Source organism: Panulirus ornatus, chromosome 10 (genome assembly GCF_036320965.1).
Source record: "Panulirus ornatus isolate Po-2019 chromosome 10, ASM3632096v1, whole genome shotgun sequence".
Taxonomy (NCBI): Eukaryota; Metazoa; Arthropoda; class Malacostraca; order Decapoda; family Palinuridae; genus Panulirus; species Panulirus ornatus.
This window is the reverse complement of record NC_092233.1, coordinates 4,247,721-4,262,500: the sequence shown is the minus strand read 5'-3', so window position 1 is coordinate 4,262,500 and position 14,780 is coordinate 4,247,721. Positions and strand designations below refer to the sequence as shown.

General features: G+C 45.4%; 1 long non-coding RNA gene across 1 annotated transcript in view; it reads right to left on the bottom strand.

The window, feature by feature from the left end:
- LOC139750733 (uncharacterized) overlaps nucleotides 1-3,993 on the bottom strand; it is a 289,670-nt gene extending 285,677 nt beyond the window's left edge. Inside the window, exon 1 of the long non-coding RNA XR_011713204.1 lies at nucleotides 3,408-3,993. This is a non-coding gene — a long non-coding RNA (uncharacterized lncRNA). The remainder of the gene's footprint in view (nucleotides 1-3,407) is intronic.
- Nucleotides 3,994-14,780: the final 10,787 nt, after the last annotated feature.

Here is a 14,780-nt window from a genome sequence, read left to right as displayed (position 1 = left end):
ACACACACACACACACACACACACACACACACACACACACACACTCACACACACATACATAACACTAGGACTCATTTTCTGGAACTCTTGCAGCTTCAAGGGTGCGCTGCATTCAGTAGCAGGGGAAATGATGGACTCCTCTGGAGCGAGCTTGCACTCCTTTCCGTTAACTGAACGCTGATACAACCCCACCGGTTTTTTTTTTTTTTTTTTTTTTTCACCGTGGTGTAACCTCATGCGAGTGGAGTCCGGTAGCGCCAAGACAAAAAGTAAAGTACCGACCCAAGGTAGGCCCAGAGGGCCATGGTAGGCACAGTCAGGGCCATAATAGGCACAATGAGGGTCAAGGTTGGCCCAGTGAGGGCCATGGTAGGCCCAGTGAGGGCCATGGAAGGCACAGTGAGGGCCAAGGTTGGCCCAGTGAGGGCCATGGTAGGCCCAGTGAGGGCCATGGTAGACACAGTCAGGGCCAAGGTTGGCCCAGTGAGGGCCATGGTAGGCCCAGTGAGGGCCATGGTAGACACAGTCAGGGCCAAGGTTGGCACAGTGAGGGACATGGTAGGCCCAGTGAGGGCCATGGTAGGCCCATTAAGGGCCATGGTAGACTCGCTGGCACGTCAGTGAGGGTTATGTAGCTGGACCTGGCCATCGCTGGGTTAACTCGAGACGAGGTACAAGCTGCCAGCTAAGCTGAAGGCCGTCACGACCGTGGTGCTTCATCCTAGCACAAGCTGGTGACCACGTCATCCACCAGCCAGGGGAAGGATGAACAGCTGGGTGGACTGTACTCCGTCTGCCATGCCGGAGATCGAACCATGACCAGTGGATTAGCACTAAGCAACACCAACCACGACACGACACCAGCGAGGTGATTCAATACACACACACATACATACACACACACACACACACACACACACATATATATATATATATATATATATATATATATATATATATATATATATATATGACAAACGATGACCATATCAGAAGAGATTGAGCCGCCACTTTCGTAAGACATAAACAGAGAAGCGATAACCCAGAGGGACGACATAGCAGTTCATGTCATCACATCCTCTCCTTTGTCCCCCTCATGACAGAATTTATTCACCATCTACCACCGAATTTATTCCCCATTCACGTCGGAATTTATCCCCCATCCACGTCGGGGCTGTCAACTTCCACGTTAAACGTACAAAGAGACATGAACTATTTATTTCCGCGCGGGGGCTTGAGTTACGACGCGTCGCACGTCTTGTAAATGGAGGGGAACTGACGAGGGGGTCGCTCACCGTCTGTGTCGAGCAACCTCCTCCTCCTCCTCCTTCTTCAGGAGGCCGGCTCCCCTCCCTCCGCCCCCCTACCCTACATACCTCGCGAGTACCACGTATACAACATACCTTCTGGACAACGTCAACGCTGATGGATGCGAGAGTTGAGAGATTATATGGTCGTGTGTCACCATCTATTTGTACTGTGTGGGGAGGGAGTTGTACACTCATGGGGGGCCCATCTCTTGTGCTGTGTGGGGAGGGAGTTGTACACTCATGGGGGACCCTCTCTTGTGCTGTGTGGGGGAGGGAGTTCTACACTCGTGGGGGCCCCATCTCTTGTGCAGTGTGGGGGAGGGAATTCTACACTCGTGGGGGCCCCATCTCTTGTGCTGTGCGGGGGAGGGAGTTCTACACTCGTGGAGGACCCATCTCTTGTACTGTACGGGGGAGTTCCACACTCGTGGGGGCCCCATCTCTGGTACATTCTCTTCTGTCATACAACTTTCTAGACTTCTGCATAATAGCAGCTTAGCTTATGTCAATTATGGACTAGTCTGATGATGCAAAAGTTCTTCTCTGAAGCTTTTCCATCACGCGTCTCGCTTCATTTCATGTTACGGTTTGTGGCTGCTCGATCTCTGCAGCTTTCGTGGAGCTTTTTACCACCACCATCACCATCATCATCATCATCGTCATCATCAAAGAAGAGACTTGTTCTTCTGTCTTCCGTGGTGGGCAAATTCATGGCCACGATAACTCAGCTTTCTTAATTTTGGTACCATCTCTTATTGCTCTCCTCTGGACCTCCTCTATCAGTTCTTTGTGCGTCTTGCAGCGCGGAGAACAAACTTGGCGGAGCTTATTTTAAATTCTGGCCTAATATACGATGTAGACAGTTTGCTGGATATTTCCTTAACCTTGTACATGGAAAAAAAATTCCTAACATATGTCAACGAACAGAGTGTGTCATTATACCATCCTCACAAAGTGCAGCTCTGGCGGGCGACAGGTTAGGGAAAACCTTGGCTATCTAGCAGACCCTCTCAACTCACACGTATCTTCAGCTTACTGCCTGCCAGCTTGTACACATTACTGAGGCTTTCTTGCGCTGTCTCCCATCTTCATGACTTTACTCGGTCTGGATTTAATCAACCGTGTATCAAATCCTCTTTGAGGTTTGTTTAGGTCTTATTGTAAGTTGACGCAATCCTCATTTCTCCTTAAATTCTTCATTCATGGACATCATCCACAGACTTATTCAGATAGTCCAATCCTGCTGGCAGGTGAATTACGCAGATCAATGGGCTCAAGACTTATTCCTGCGGAACATCATTGTTAATGCATTCCATTTTGAGAGGGCTTCTGTTACAATTCTCATTTCTTCCTTTCCACTTACGCAATGGTCCATCCATTGATGGAATCTCCCTTTGACTCTGTTTGAAGATCCATCATCTTTACCAACCTCGTATGTGTGTCAAATGCTTTTTTACAAAAACACACGAAACACCTAGCTTTCTCTTTTGTTCATAAGGAGCTCACTCTCTCTTAGAAGTCCAAAATACTTTCTACACATCATGACGTTTCAATTAATCTCTCTTTTGTAGATAGTCATCTAAGTGTGTCTCCATTTACACATATGTGTGTGTGTGTGTGTGTATGTGTGTGTGTGATGCGGAAGATGACGTCGCATTTTGATGTGCTAATTTGTCGGTGATGAAGTTGTTTTTATTTGAACTTACTTGTGTGTAAAATTATTTGCAAGCAAACTTGTTTACGGGGAAACTGGTCGGTGTGTGACCTTGTTTATGTGCTTTTCTGTATATGAGTTTATATGTAGAATGGTATATGTTTACTTGTGTGTGTATGGGGTGAAGAGAATGTTTATGGACGGGGTTAGGAGGTTGTTACGTAGGGAGATGAAGTGGTTGTGTCTTGTTTAAGAAGAGGAAGGAGGTTATATGATCATTATTATCATAATGTTATTATACTCTTTGCCTTAGTATATTTCGTATAACGTATTTCTTTCCTCCTAAGCCCAAAAACCACGACATACATACATACATGTAGTACACCAGACATTGTTTAATACACATGCACAAAATGTACAAGGAAATAATGAATGGTACTCACCACAAGTAGTTGGTAACATTCCCTAACTACCGGACGGTCGTTTGGTGACCAGTGCAGTTGATAGTGCTGGACTGTAATTGTTCAATGTGCTCAGCTCCCAGTTCCATTCGCTTGGGTCAGTTCCGTAAGCACTGAGGTTATACCAGTTGTACACAGGTTATACCAGTTGTACACAACATCTAAACACGATCATTAACATCATGATCAAAAAGTTCAACTATCACTTCTAAAAGCCAAGTTCAACGGTTTTGTATGAGTCAAGTTTAATGAGCTTTCAAATGAGCTAAGTTCAACGAAGAGGAAAACCATTACTGTTTGTTAACTGTCTCGTTTATCTTACCAACTCATTTCCTTCCATTAAGATTTTTCACTGAATTTTTTCATCAAATATCTTTCGATATTTTTCCACTTTGTCTTCCCAAGTCACACATCTTGCCTGCATTATCTCACCAACGTTCTTATCTTCCGTCTAACATCATTTTCTATCACTGATTAATTATTATTTATCGTAAACACGAAGATAAATGAGCACAGTGGAGGTCTGTAACCCGGTAACCGCAAGCTGAGGTTGGAACTGATGACGTAAGCAAAAGTGTCAGAAAGTCAGAGGTGTGTTGATGTCACGTGACTGATTTTGGCCAATCAGAGTGTACGATTACGTCAGCCATGTTTATTTTCCATACTCTCTCCACCAATCAGAGCCCAGCAACATGTAAAACGAGCTCATTCGTATACTGCGATAGTTATGGGGCTCTCACTTGCCCAGTGTAATTCGCAGAGAACCTTATTTAACTGAACAGAGGTGTTAAATGTGTGTGAGTTATGGAGGGCCGAATATTTGTGCATTTTGGAGAAGTGTGGTTCACAGAGAGAGCAGGTCTGGGATGTTTTAGTGCGCATACAATGACCATACGACGCACCTTCACCCGATGGTGTCTTCCCATCACCCTGCCTCATCGTTGTCACCATAATGACCCAGTAACACCGTCTAATGTAGCACCGTCACCAGGTAATTACCACATGATCATATCTTCGTTGTCATGCCCACCTCACCTCAACCATACCACACAGTCTCATCCTCACTCCAACCTACCCATAACGATCGTCCCGACCCATTAACTACCTCGTTAGCATTCCCCGTCGTAAGGGGTCGAGTATTCGTAATGTCCCTGATGAAGTTCAGCTATGCCACAGGCTGATCGGTCCTCGGTAGACGGGAAAATATTCCTGTGTATGTGTGTGTGTGTGTCTGTGTGTGTGTGTGTGTGTGTGTGGAGTCTGGCGGCTGTGCTGGCGTGTTGAGTCTTGATGGGGGACTTAGTCACGTCATGTGTGTGAGAGAGAGAGAGAGAGAGAGAGAGAGAGAGAGAGAGAGAGAGAGAGAGAGAGAGAGAGAGAGAGAGGAGCTGCTCCTGTACAAAATGACAATGTGTGATGTAGAAGGCATGCGGAACGCAGACACTCACACTCTCTATCTGTCTATCTATCTGCGTACTGATGTTATCTGTCTCCCAGCTGACACACTTTTCCTTTGTTATTGCTCTTCTAATGCTACAAATTCTATATCTTTCTTCTACTATCTAAACTCCTGCCATGAGGCCGTGACATCCTCCTCTCACCCACAAGCTGAGATCCTCTACTTAGGGGAAGTCAATATTCACCATAGGGAATGGTTGAATTCCTCCCATGCGGATGGTTGCGGAGGAATGAAGCCCTCACGTTCTCCGTCCTCACTGATCTAGAGTAAACCATCACTCAACCCATCCACATTCCAGACCGCTGTGACTCTTGTCCTGGAATTCTGGTTCTTTTTTTCACTTCAAATCCTTCACACAGTAGCTGTACAGTCTCGCCCGTAGTTGGTTCATCTGATCACATCGTAATGGCTATATGCATTTCAACATCATCATCCAGCAACCTCTGCTTAACGTATATATTGGCACCTCCGCAAAACTGAGTGGAATAACTTACTAAAATTCTTTTTCTGGTTCTCCTTGGGTGCATTACTGTCTCTTACGTGGTGATGTTTCTGTCTCCACCAAACGCAGAGCAAAGGTTAGTTTTGCGGGGAATGGAAGCATGTATCCCCTCTTCCTCCAAGACGACCTCTTCATATCCATGGTTCAACCATTCCTGTTAGGAGGCCATTCAGGCAAGGGATCAGGCATATCGGGCTTGGAACAACTCTCCTTCCTCCGACTCCGATTCAGCATTTATCGCTGCCTGTAATTACTGCAAGCACGTGAGCAAAGCTTTCCTTTATTCAAAGGAAGTGCGATAACCTCTCCACGTCATCCAGTGCTGGGTCTTTCTGGGCATCGCTCACAACTTAGTCGCTCCACCTTTCCTTGTCAAAGCAGCTCGCTTTGCCTCTCGTTTCTCCTCTAACTCCTTGGATGACTCTAACATTCCCTCACCCTCTGATGCTCCTCTTACTAATCCCATGCCCCTCCCGAAATCTCTTTTCGAACTGTCCGGAAGCGCTTCTCTCTCTGGACACAAACAAGGCTTATGGTCCTGATGAAGTCCATTCACGTGTACTGATATATTTTGTCTCTGAACTTGCACCTGTGCTTGCTCGTCTGTTCCATATCAGTTTAAAAACAAAAGTTTTCCTTCTTCTTGGAAGGATGCATTGGTATATCCCATCATTAAAAAGGATGACCGTTCTGACCCCTTTAGCTATCGTCCTGTGTCTTTAACATCTACCATTTCCGAAGCTAGGACGCCATTTGGTAAACATGTTTACCAAATGGCGTCCTAGCTTCGTCTCTTCGATGTATATCAACTGACATATTTCTCTCTTGTGTCTCCCCTGATGATGTGATTATTACACGAAAGTGCATTTGGGAGCTTATCGTGTTTCATTTTCCCCGTGGACTCATAGTAATATATGTATATATATATATATATATATATATATATATATATATATATATATATATATATATATATATATATATATATATATATATATATGTGTGTGTGTGTGTGTGTGTGTGTGTGTGTGTGTTTCGTGTCTGTCTGTCTGTCTGTCTGTCTGTCTAAGAAAAAGATCAATAATCTTGTAAAAACAATTCATTGTTTGGATACAAGATAAACAAGACAAACAAGGAACATGGATATCTCTTTGTTTGTGTCTATGCATGCGTGTGCATGTATATACCTATGTATCTCTATGTATCCACGAATACAAACGAGTCGTAATATACCAGCGTTCAACTTTACTACCTGGTTAATTCAGCGAGAGGTTGTGGTGCATTATGCAAGCTGACAGGCTTGCTGGCATTAGATGAAACCAGACGAATGTGTGTGTGTGTGTGTGTGTGTGTGTGTGTGTGTGTGTATTTTTGGTGTTGTATGACCTTTGCATTGCGGACGCTAATCCTCCCATGCTGTTAGCACTATGTATTTAAAGATGTAGGACTTACATTGCCGCGTTCTATGCATTCTTGATCATCCCTGGGGATAAGGGAGAAAGAATACTTCCCACGTATTGCCTGCGTGTCGGAGAAGGCGACTAAAAGGAGAGGAAGCGTGGGGCTGGAAATCCTCCCCTTCCTGTATTACTTTCCAAAAGCAGGAAGTAGGGAGAGAGCCAAATGAGGATGTCGTATCGTTTAAGGCCTTGTCATTTGTTCTGGAGGTTACCTGGTTCACGTGGACACTAACGTACGTGTATGAGAGAAAATGTGTGAAAGATGTTCTCGATGTTGTAGAAGGACCTACTACATCTTCATGGTAGAGCCTGACTACGGATGATGTAGAAGAAGACGGCTGTAGCTGATGTTGGAGCCAGGCGAAGACAGCTGATGTAGAAAACAGTTATAGCTGGTGTAGAAGGTAACTACATCTTGTGGAGAGGGGTAACTACTGCTGATGTAGAGGGAAATGATAGCCAATGTAAAGATGTAAGTACAGCTCATGTAGACAGGAACTACAGCTCATGTAGGCAGGAACTACAGCTAGTGTAGAAGCCAAATTACACTGGGACCAAATAAGACTTTGAACTTCTTATTAGATTTTTAAATACACTGAATAAATGATATCAAAGATAATTAAAGATTATTTTTTATGATATACCTTCCATGGAAATAGTTTGATACGACTTCTCATCCTTGCTTCGGTAATGATCCAATAATCTACATGCACTTTGTTAAAGAGACTTGACGTTCTTTGATAAAAAACGAAAGTTGTTTTCGTGTTATGAATGACTATAATGTACCTGGTGCAGTCAGTAGACGTAATCAGACCTTCAGCAAACAAGAGATCTTATTTTGACCGAATGAAATCATGAGACGTATTGTGACCTGCAGTCAAAGCTGAGGAGAGGCGAATAATGCCACTACTCGTAGTTCTAAAGCGAAATGATATTTATCGAATCTTTTCTTAAACGTTTTCTATGGTTCTGCTTTCAACTACCTCTGATTGATAAATTATTCCATATGTTAACAATCCTGTTGAGGAAAAGCACTTCGCCTCATTCAAGGTAAAACGTTTGTGTACGAGTTTGTATCATGACTACGAGTGAAATCAGACGAATATAGCCATATACAAATCTTTTTGCTTTTTGAGAATGTTGATAGATGACATCACCTTTGCTTGCATCATACGTGCTGATTATATCATTAATGCAATCAAGCAGATTTGTTAGACATGAACGATTTCGTCGAAAACCATGCTGAGTTATGTCAATGTTGCACCGTCTTGGCTTCGCACTGGAAAAAGACCGTCTACTACGTGTTGGCACAAATGATCCCTCCACTGCTTTGAACGTTTTACTGAAGCTCCTCAAGCTACGTCCATATCGCTTTCATTTATAACCCCATCCCAAGTTTGGCCCCTTTCCTCGCGCCTCTCATGTTGACCAACATTACAGACGATGTTGAAAGTTAATCAAAATTGATTCGCGGGTGATCACTTGTACCAAAGTTATCTCCGCCTTCATTAGGCATCATGGAATACATCTTGATTATATGTAAAACATGAACAACAAACTCAAAATCACTTTCGACGTTGACTTTCCTGCAATCTGAGTGACTTAAAATCCTTAAACAAAACCTATCTAAACCTTTAGGCTTAGAAACTATCTAGAACATATGTAAGTTCTCTGGATAGTAGACACCCTCTCATCATCTTCTCTCCTCCTGCCTTCCTCCCTCTGCCAGTCACACTACACTAAACGTCACATCTAGAACAGCACACCTGGTGACGCCTCACCAGTAGGAGTTGGCGTTGAATGTTCACTATCTTCACCCCCTGACGTCCAGTGAGTCTCGCCTCTTGGTGAATAACCCAGGTGAAATGTCGAGAGAACGGCTGAATGTCACCACACAACTTATTCACGAGTTTAACTAAAGGTAAACAGTATCGTTTTTCATTATTCATAGGATGTGCTGAGGCGACAGAGCCCTCCTTCCTAAGCATAGGATGACCGACGGTCCTCAGCTCTGTAGGTCTGACTCCAGTGGGCACTACGGCCAATCTTCGACGGTAAGTGCCCCGGATGACGGTCTTACGTAGAGAGAGAGGAAGACCTGCCAAACCATTAAGAGTGATAAATCATTGGAGTTACTATTACAATGGACTCTTAAAGCATGTCAGGGTTGCTTGTTTACGTGTGTGTGTGTGTGTGTGTGTGTGTGTGTGTGTGTGTGTGTCTTACCTAACTGTTATTACCTGCTAATTGCTGTAGGGATAGAGCCTCTTATCTCATGTCCCCCCTTACACTTGCTCACATCCCTCCGTACACTTCCTCACGTCCCCCGTACACTTCCTTACGTCCCTCCGTACACTTCCTTGCGTCCCTACGTACACTTCCTCACGTCCATTCGTACACTTCCTCACGTCGCCCCCTCCGCCCCGTACACTTCCTCACGTCCCTCCGTACACTCCTCTTCCCAAGCATCAGGTTATGGGTCTATCTCGTCCTACAATCTTCTAATGTCGAGTAATTATTTCGTCCCAGCGTGGCCAGAGTCTCTTAGAAATTCATACGAGTGATCACGCCTCCCTCAACTCATCCCTCTTACAATGCAGGTAGTAGGGTGAGGGCTGCTCTTTTGCACACTCTCTCTCTCTCCATAACCTTCGCCTCATCATCATCATCATCAGAAGACGACGTAGTGAAGTATGACACCACCCCTGGACCCGTCGGATCACTGCCATACACATACATCAGTGACGACCCCCCCAGCGCTGACACCGCGGGGGTGAGGGGGGGGTTAGTCCACTTCTCAGCCTCGTCCATCTTGAGAGGGTTTACCCCCGACATGGGCTCTCTGTCCCCCCTCTCTCTCTCTCTCTCTCTCTCTCTCTCTCTCTCTCTCTCTCTCTCTCTCTCTCTCTCTCTCTCTCTCTCTCTCTCTGACCCCTGCCAGCTAGGCAGCTGTCAACCCACTTCTGGAGCACCATCCCTCCTCCTCCTCCTCTGACTCCATTTTGGACGTTTGCCTTCACCGTGTGTGTGTGTGTGTGTGTGTGTGTGTGTGTGTGTGTGTGTGTGTGTGATTAATACTGTTATATATGTGTTACGGAGAGAAAGTTTTACACTCGTATACATATGTATCTTGTCTTCACTCCTGTGTGTGTGTGTATATAGACACACCTTCTGTGTGTGTGTGTGTGTGTGTGTGTGTATGTACACCCTCAGGCCGTACTTTCCAGACACCATACAACCAAAGCAGCAGCCAGACAACACAACGTTCCCGCTTCTTCGTAATGAGACGCAGACCTGATTAGCTTTTGTCTGGTCTCACATGCATGTTAATGAGGTAATTACATTGATTAAGTCTGTCACATGGGCTCACGAGTCGTAGGGAGCCCCATCCATCCTACAGGATAGGCTGAAGGATAAAGGCTTTGAGGGACTTCAGGATCCTAGAGTCAGAGGGTATAGGATTCTCTTACACACACACACACACACACACACACACACACACACACACACACACGCAAGCGTTGCAAATGACAGAAGCGTGTGACAGTAATGCCCCCATGACTGACAGTGTTGGTAAAGTCTGTCATGCCATATAGACAGGTTCATAGACGTCGCCTGTGGACAGATAGTGCTATACCCATTGACATAACGTGTGATAAGCTCATGAACCATTGCAGCTCTTCGTCCTAAGGCGCGATATGGAAAACGAGGCAATCAGCGCGAAAACGGGGGACCTCGGCTGTCATATCTAATAACAACCAGAAGAAAATGGGAATCCAAATAAATGATGTGATCAAAGATGAATAATGCAATTAAGAAAATAATGCTCGTCAAAAGAAAACGCTAACATTTGAATTACTGTCTCCATTGTAGAAGATATGAAGCCGCTCAAATTCACCTACAACGCCCAGACGCATCTGCAACACGGGTGAGGGAAGGAAGCGAACCCCTGTCCTTGACTTTTAAGTGTGGCGACTTTGTGCCAACGACCCACAACAGCCTAGCGCAGCAGGATGATGTCAGGTGTGTGAGTCATATGTGTACAGCTCCACATATCTGCACATATCTGGCGTTCCTTAGGCGTGGTTAGCTTAAGCTTATCTATTCATCTTATCTATCTATCTATTTATATATCTATCTATCTATCTATCTATCTATCTATCTATCTATCTATCTATCTATCTATCTATCTATCTATATATATATATATATATATATATATATATATATATATATATATATATATATATATATATATATACATATATATTCATTAATCTATATTAATGTATATAAACCCTAGCCTAAGCCAAGTACCCAAGTTATCGAACCACTTCTCTATGGAAGGATGAACAGCGGTGTTGACTGTGGACCGATCGCCGCAACCAGGGATCGAACCTGTGAGCTCAACTCGTGTTGTCTGTGAATGTAACAGGGTCAACAACACTAACCTCTACACCACGGAGGTCATCATCATCATCATCTTCTTCTTCTTCTTCTTCTTCTTCTTCTTCTTCTTCTTCTTCTTCTTCTTCTTCTTCTTCCTCCACATTGAGAGTAACAAATTATATACTGTTTTCTTTTCACACAGGTGGGACATTTTCAGCAGTGACTTCAATGGATTGACGATACGATCCTTGACCATGACGATACGACCCTCGAACACGACGGTACGACCCTCGAACACGACGGCACTACCCTTGACCACGACGGCACTACCCTTGACCACGACGGTACGACCAATGGGCAAGACGGCTTGACCTTTGACCTAATAATGAAGAGTCAGGTTTGATGCCACGACATCCTGCCCTTGGGTCGTACCGCTATACCCAGTGGTCGTACCATCGTGCTCCAGGGTCAAGAGTGACTTGACCGCCTGATGAAACTTAAGCAGACCAGGTGACAAGACACACCCCTGACGCACAGCTTAAGCTGACCAGGTGACAGGACACACCCCTGACGCACAGCTTAAGCTGACCAGGTGACAGGACACACCCCTGACGCACAGCTTGAGTTGACCAGGTCACATCCTCGCCAGCATGAGCTGCAGTCTCCCGGGACTAACCTCCCCTGGGCCAGGTAGTTGCAGGTGACCTCCAATGACCTTTGACTGACCCTTGGCTTGTCACCTCACCGGATGGCTGGCTGAAAAATACATTGATTCGTAACACTCACTTGCCACGTGTTATCTGGATACAGATAACACCTGGGCGGGGGGGGGGGGGGGGGGGGGTTACCAGTCTCATAAGGTTATCCGAAAGATACATTTGCATATATACAAAAGATAAGATCTTTGGTGTGGTGAGTAAGACTCTACTGAAGGAGTGAGCTTGGCCATGGCTTACCTGTAAGGGCACTGCCATGCCCAAATAAGTGAGATAATGTGAGCAACATGTGTGGCTGGGGAAGACAAAACTGATGGCCATCCAATATGACGTAGACTTAATGTCATCTTAGGACGGATGGGACACGACAATGACCCGCTACAAGCTACCGAGTCCGCCAGTTCTGGACAGCAGGAACGAAGGTCAGAGAGAATCAGACGAGCCTAACCCGACCTAAGCTCCACATCAGGACAATAACGGTCTCGCTCGGCCCAGGTTAGTGGTTTTAGTGATGGACTTTCTATATTTCGACCTCGTTTGATACTACTCTTCTGTGTTTTCCTTCAACTACAAGTTTTCTATGGTAATATTTCCCTATATTGTCTTTAGATTGTTATTCATACTCCCCATCATGATACTGTTGATTTGATTCGCTTTTAGCGTTTTCCCTTACTTTTATGCGCTACGTACGAAAGGAGGAAAGAGTCTTCGCTAATCCTTCCATCTAAATCAACTCAACTTACCTCCCCTTGGAGTTTAGCCTCGAATCTGCAGTCCTCCCCCACAGAAAATGGGGTTCTGGATCTGCGTAACTCTATACTTATGTTCGAACATACACACAGTCACGGAATTGAGTGACGAAGCTGTGATTAGGATAGACAACATACAGAACTTTGAAAACTTGTATGACGGTAGAGAAAGTTCAAGAGATGGAGCCCCACGAGTGTAGAACTCCCTCCCCGTACAGTACAAGACATGCCCTCCCCCCTGCCCCCCTCCACACACACACACACACACACACACACACACACACACACACACACACTAACACCAACAGTCAATCCTACGACAATCGTTTGATAAATGATAATGATAACTAAATATTACTCTTGCTGGATCGCGAGCGAGGCTTCTGTGTGTGCGTGTGTGTGTGTGTGTGTGTGTGTGTGTTGCCAGCGTTATGACAGATTTCAGAACCCTTAATAAAACCTCATTAACCCCCTCCCCCCCTTTCCTCTTGCCCTGTCTCCCCCCTCACCCACCTCCCCTGAACCGCCCATTGCTCATTAAGAGCCCAGTTAATTATCACTGACTTTTCGAAGGCGTCCCAGGGAGCAATTTGCTGGCTGATGTATATAAGCTTAATTGACGGCAACCGAAATGTCAGCGATAATGATCTTGATATACGCGTGTGTGTGTGTGTGTGTGTGTGTGTGTGTGTGTGTGTCTGTGTGTGTGTGTTCTCCTCCCGTGACGTCACACACAGCCTCCGCCTGCAGTGGTGTCCTGACGTCACCTAGCGATCGTTTGACGATCGCGTCAGTCAGATGCTTTCCGAAAGACCGTTCGTCAGCCAGGGCGTTCGGTGGAAGTGTTCGTTAGGCAGAGCGTTCGCCGACGGATTGCATACGGTGGACTGTGTTCGCTCATGAAAACGTTCGGCAGCTACTGTTACCCACCTGGATCCTTCGTTGACGAGACTGTATACATTTTATGAACTGCCCGAAAGTCAATACATATATACCATACGCTCCAGGAGTTCCTTCTACACTCAGGAGGTTGCTGCAGCGCCCAGGAAGCTGGCCACGTCCACTTGACAGGACCCGTAAGTCATAAAATATTCGTGATCTCTGAGCAGAGATTGTAGAACAAATGAACAGTAGGTCCTCAGTGTCTTCCTTGTGGTAGCTGCATCGTAGGCATCACGGGCCTTGTGGTGTGTTGAAATGGTGTCTGTCGTGTTGTGGTGACGAGTGATGTCTGGGGTTTGAGTTGGAGGGTGTGTGTGTGTGTGTGTGTGTGTGTGTGGAATGCAAGGAGATGCGTTGCTCAGTTGTATTCATTGCAAAACAACTAGAAAAAAAATATCTGTGTTATTGGGTTGTCGTCAGGGTCTGCAGCAGATTTGAACTATCCCAGCAGCATATTTGATCTATCCCAGCAGCATATTTGATCTATCCCAGCAGCAGACCTGATCTATCCCAGTAAGAGTTCCTGATCTATCCCAGCATAAGAAATATCCTATCTCATCAGCAAACCTGACTTATCCCAGCAGCATACTTGACCTATCCCAGCAGCAGATCTGAGCCATCCCAGCAGCATACTTGACCTATCCCAGCAGCAGATCTGAGCCATCCCAGCAGCATACTTGACCTATCCCAGCAGCAGATCTGAGCCATCCCAGCAGCATACTTGACCTATCCCAGCAGCAGATCTGAGCCATCCCAGCAGCATACTTGACCTATCCCAGCAGCAGATCTGAGCCATCCCAGCAGCATACTTGACCTATCCCAGCAGCAGATCTGAGCCATCCCAGCAGCATACTTGACCTATCCCAGCAGCAGATCTGAGCCATCCCAGCAGCAGACCTAGGGACCTATCCCAACAGCAGTTAATGTTCTAAGCCCAGCAGGATCCCTTGCCCAGTCCCCAGCAGGATCTATCTGTTCCTCTCCCGCCTCGTCTCACATGTTCCCGTCACTCTCAGATAAGATAAAAGATATCCGCTTAAATAATTTGTTTTTAAAAAAAGATAAAAGATAAAAGTTCAGATAATGCAACAAGCAGCGACTACAATACTTTTTCAGTAAAGTTTAAATGTTTTCGTGA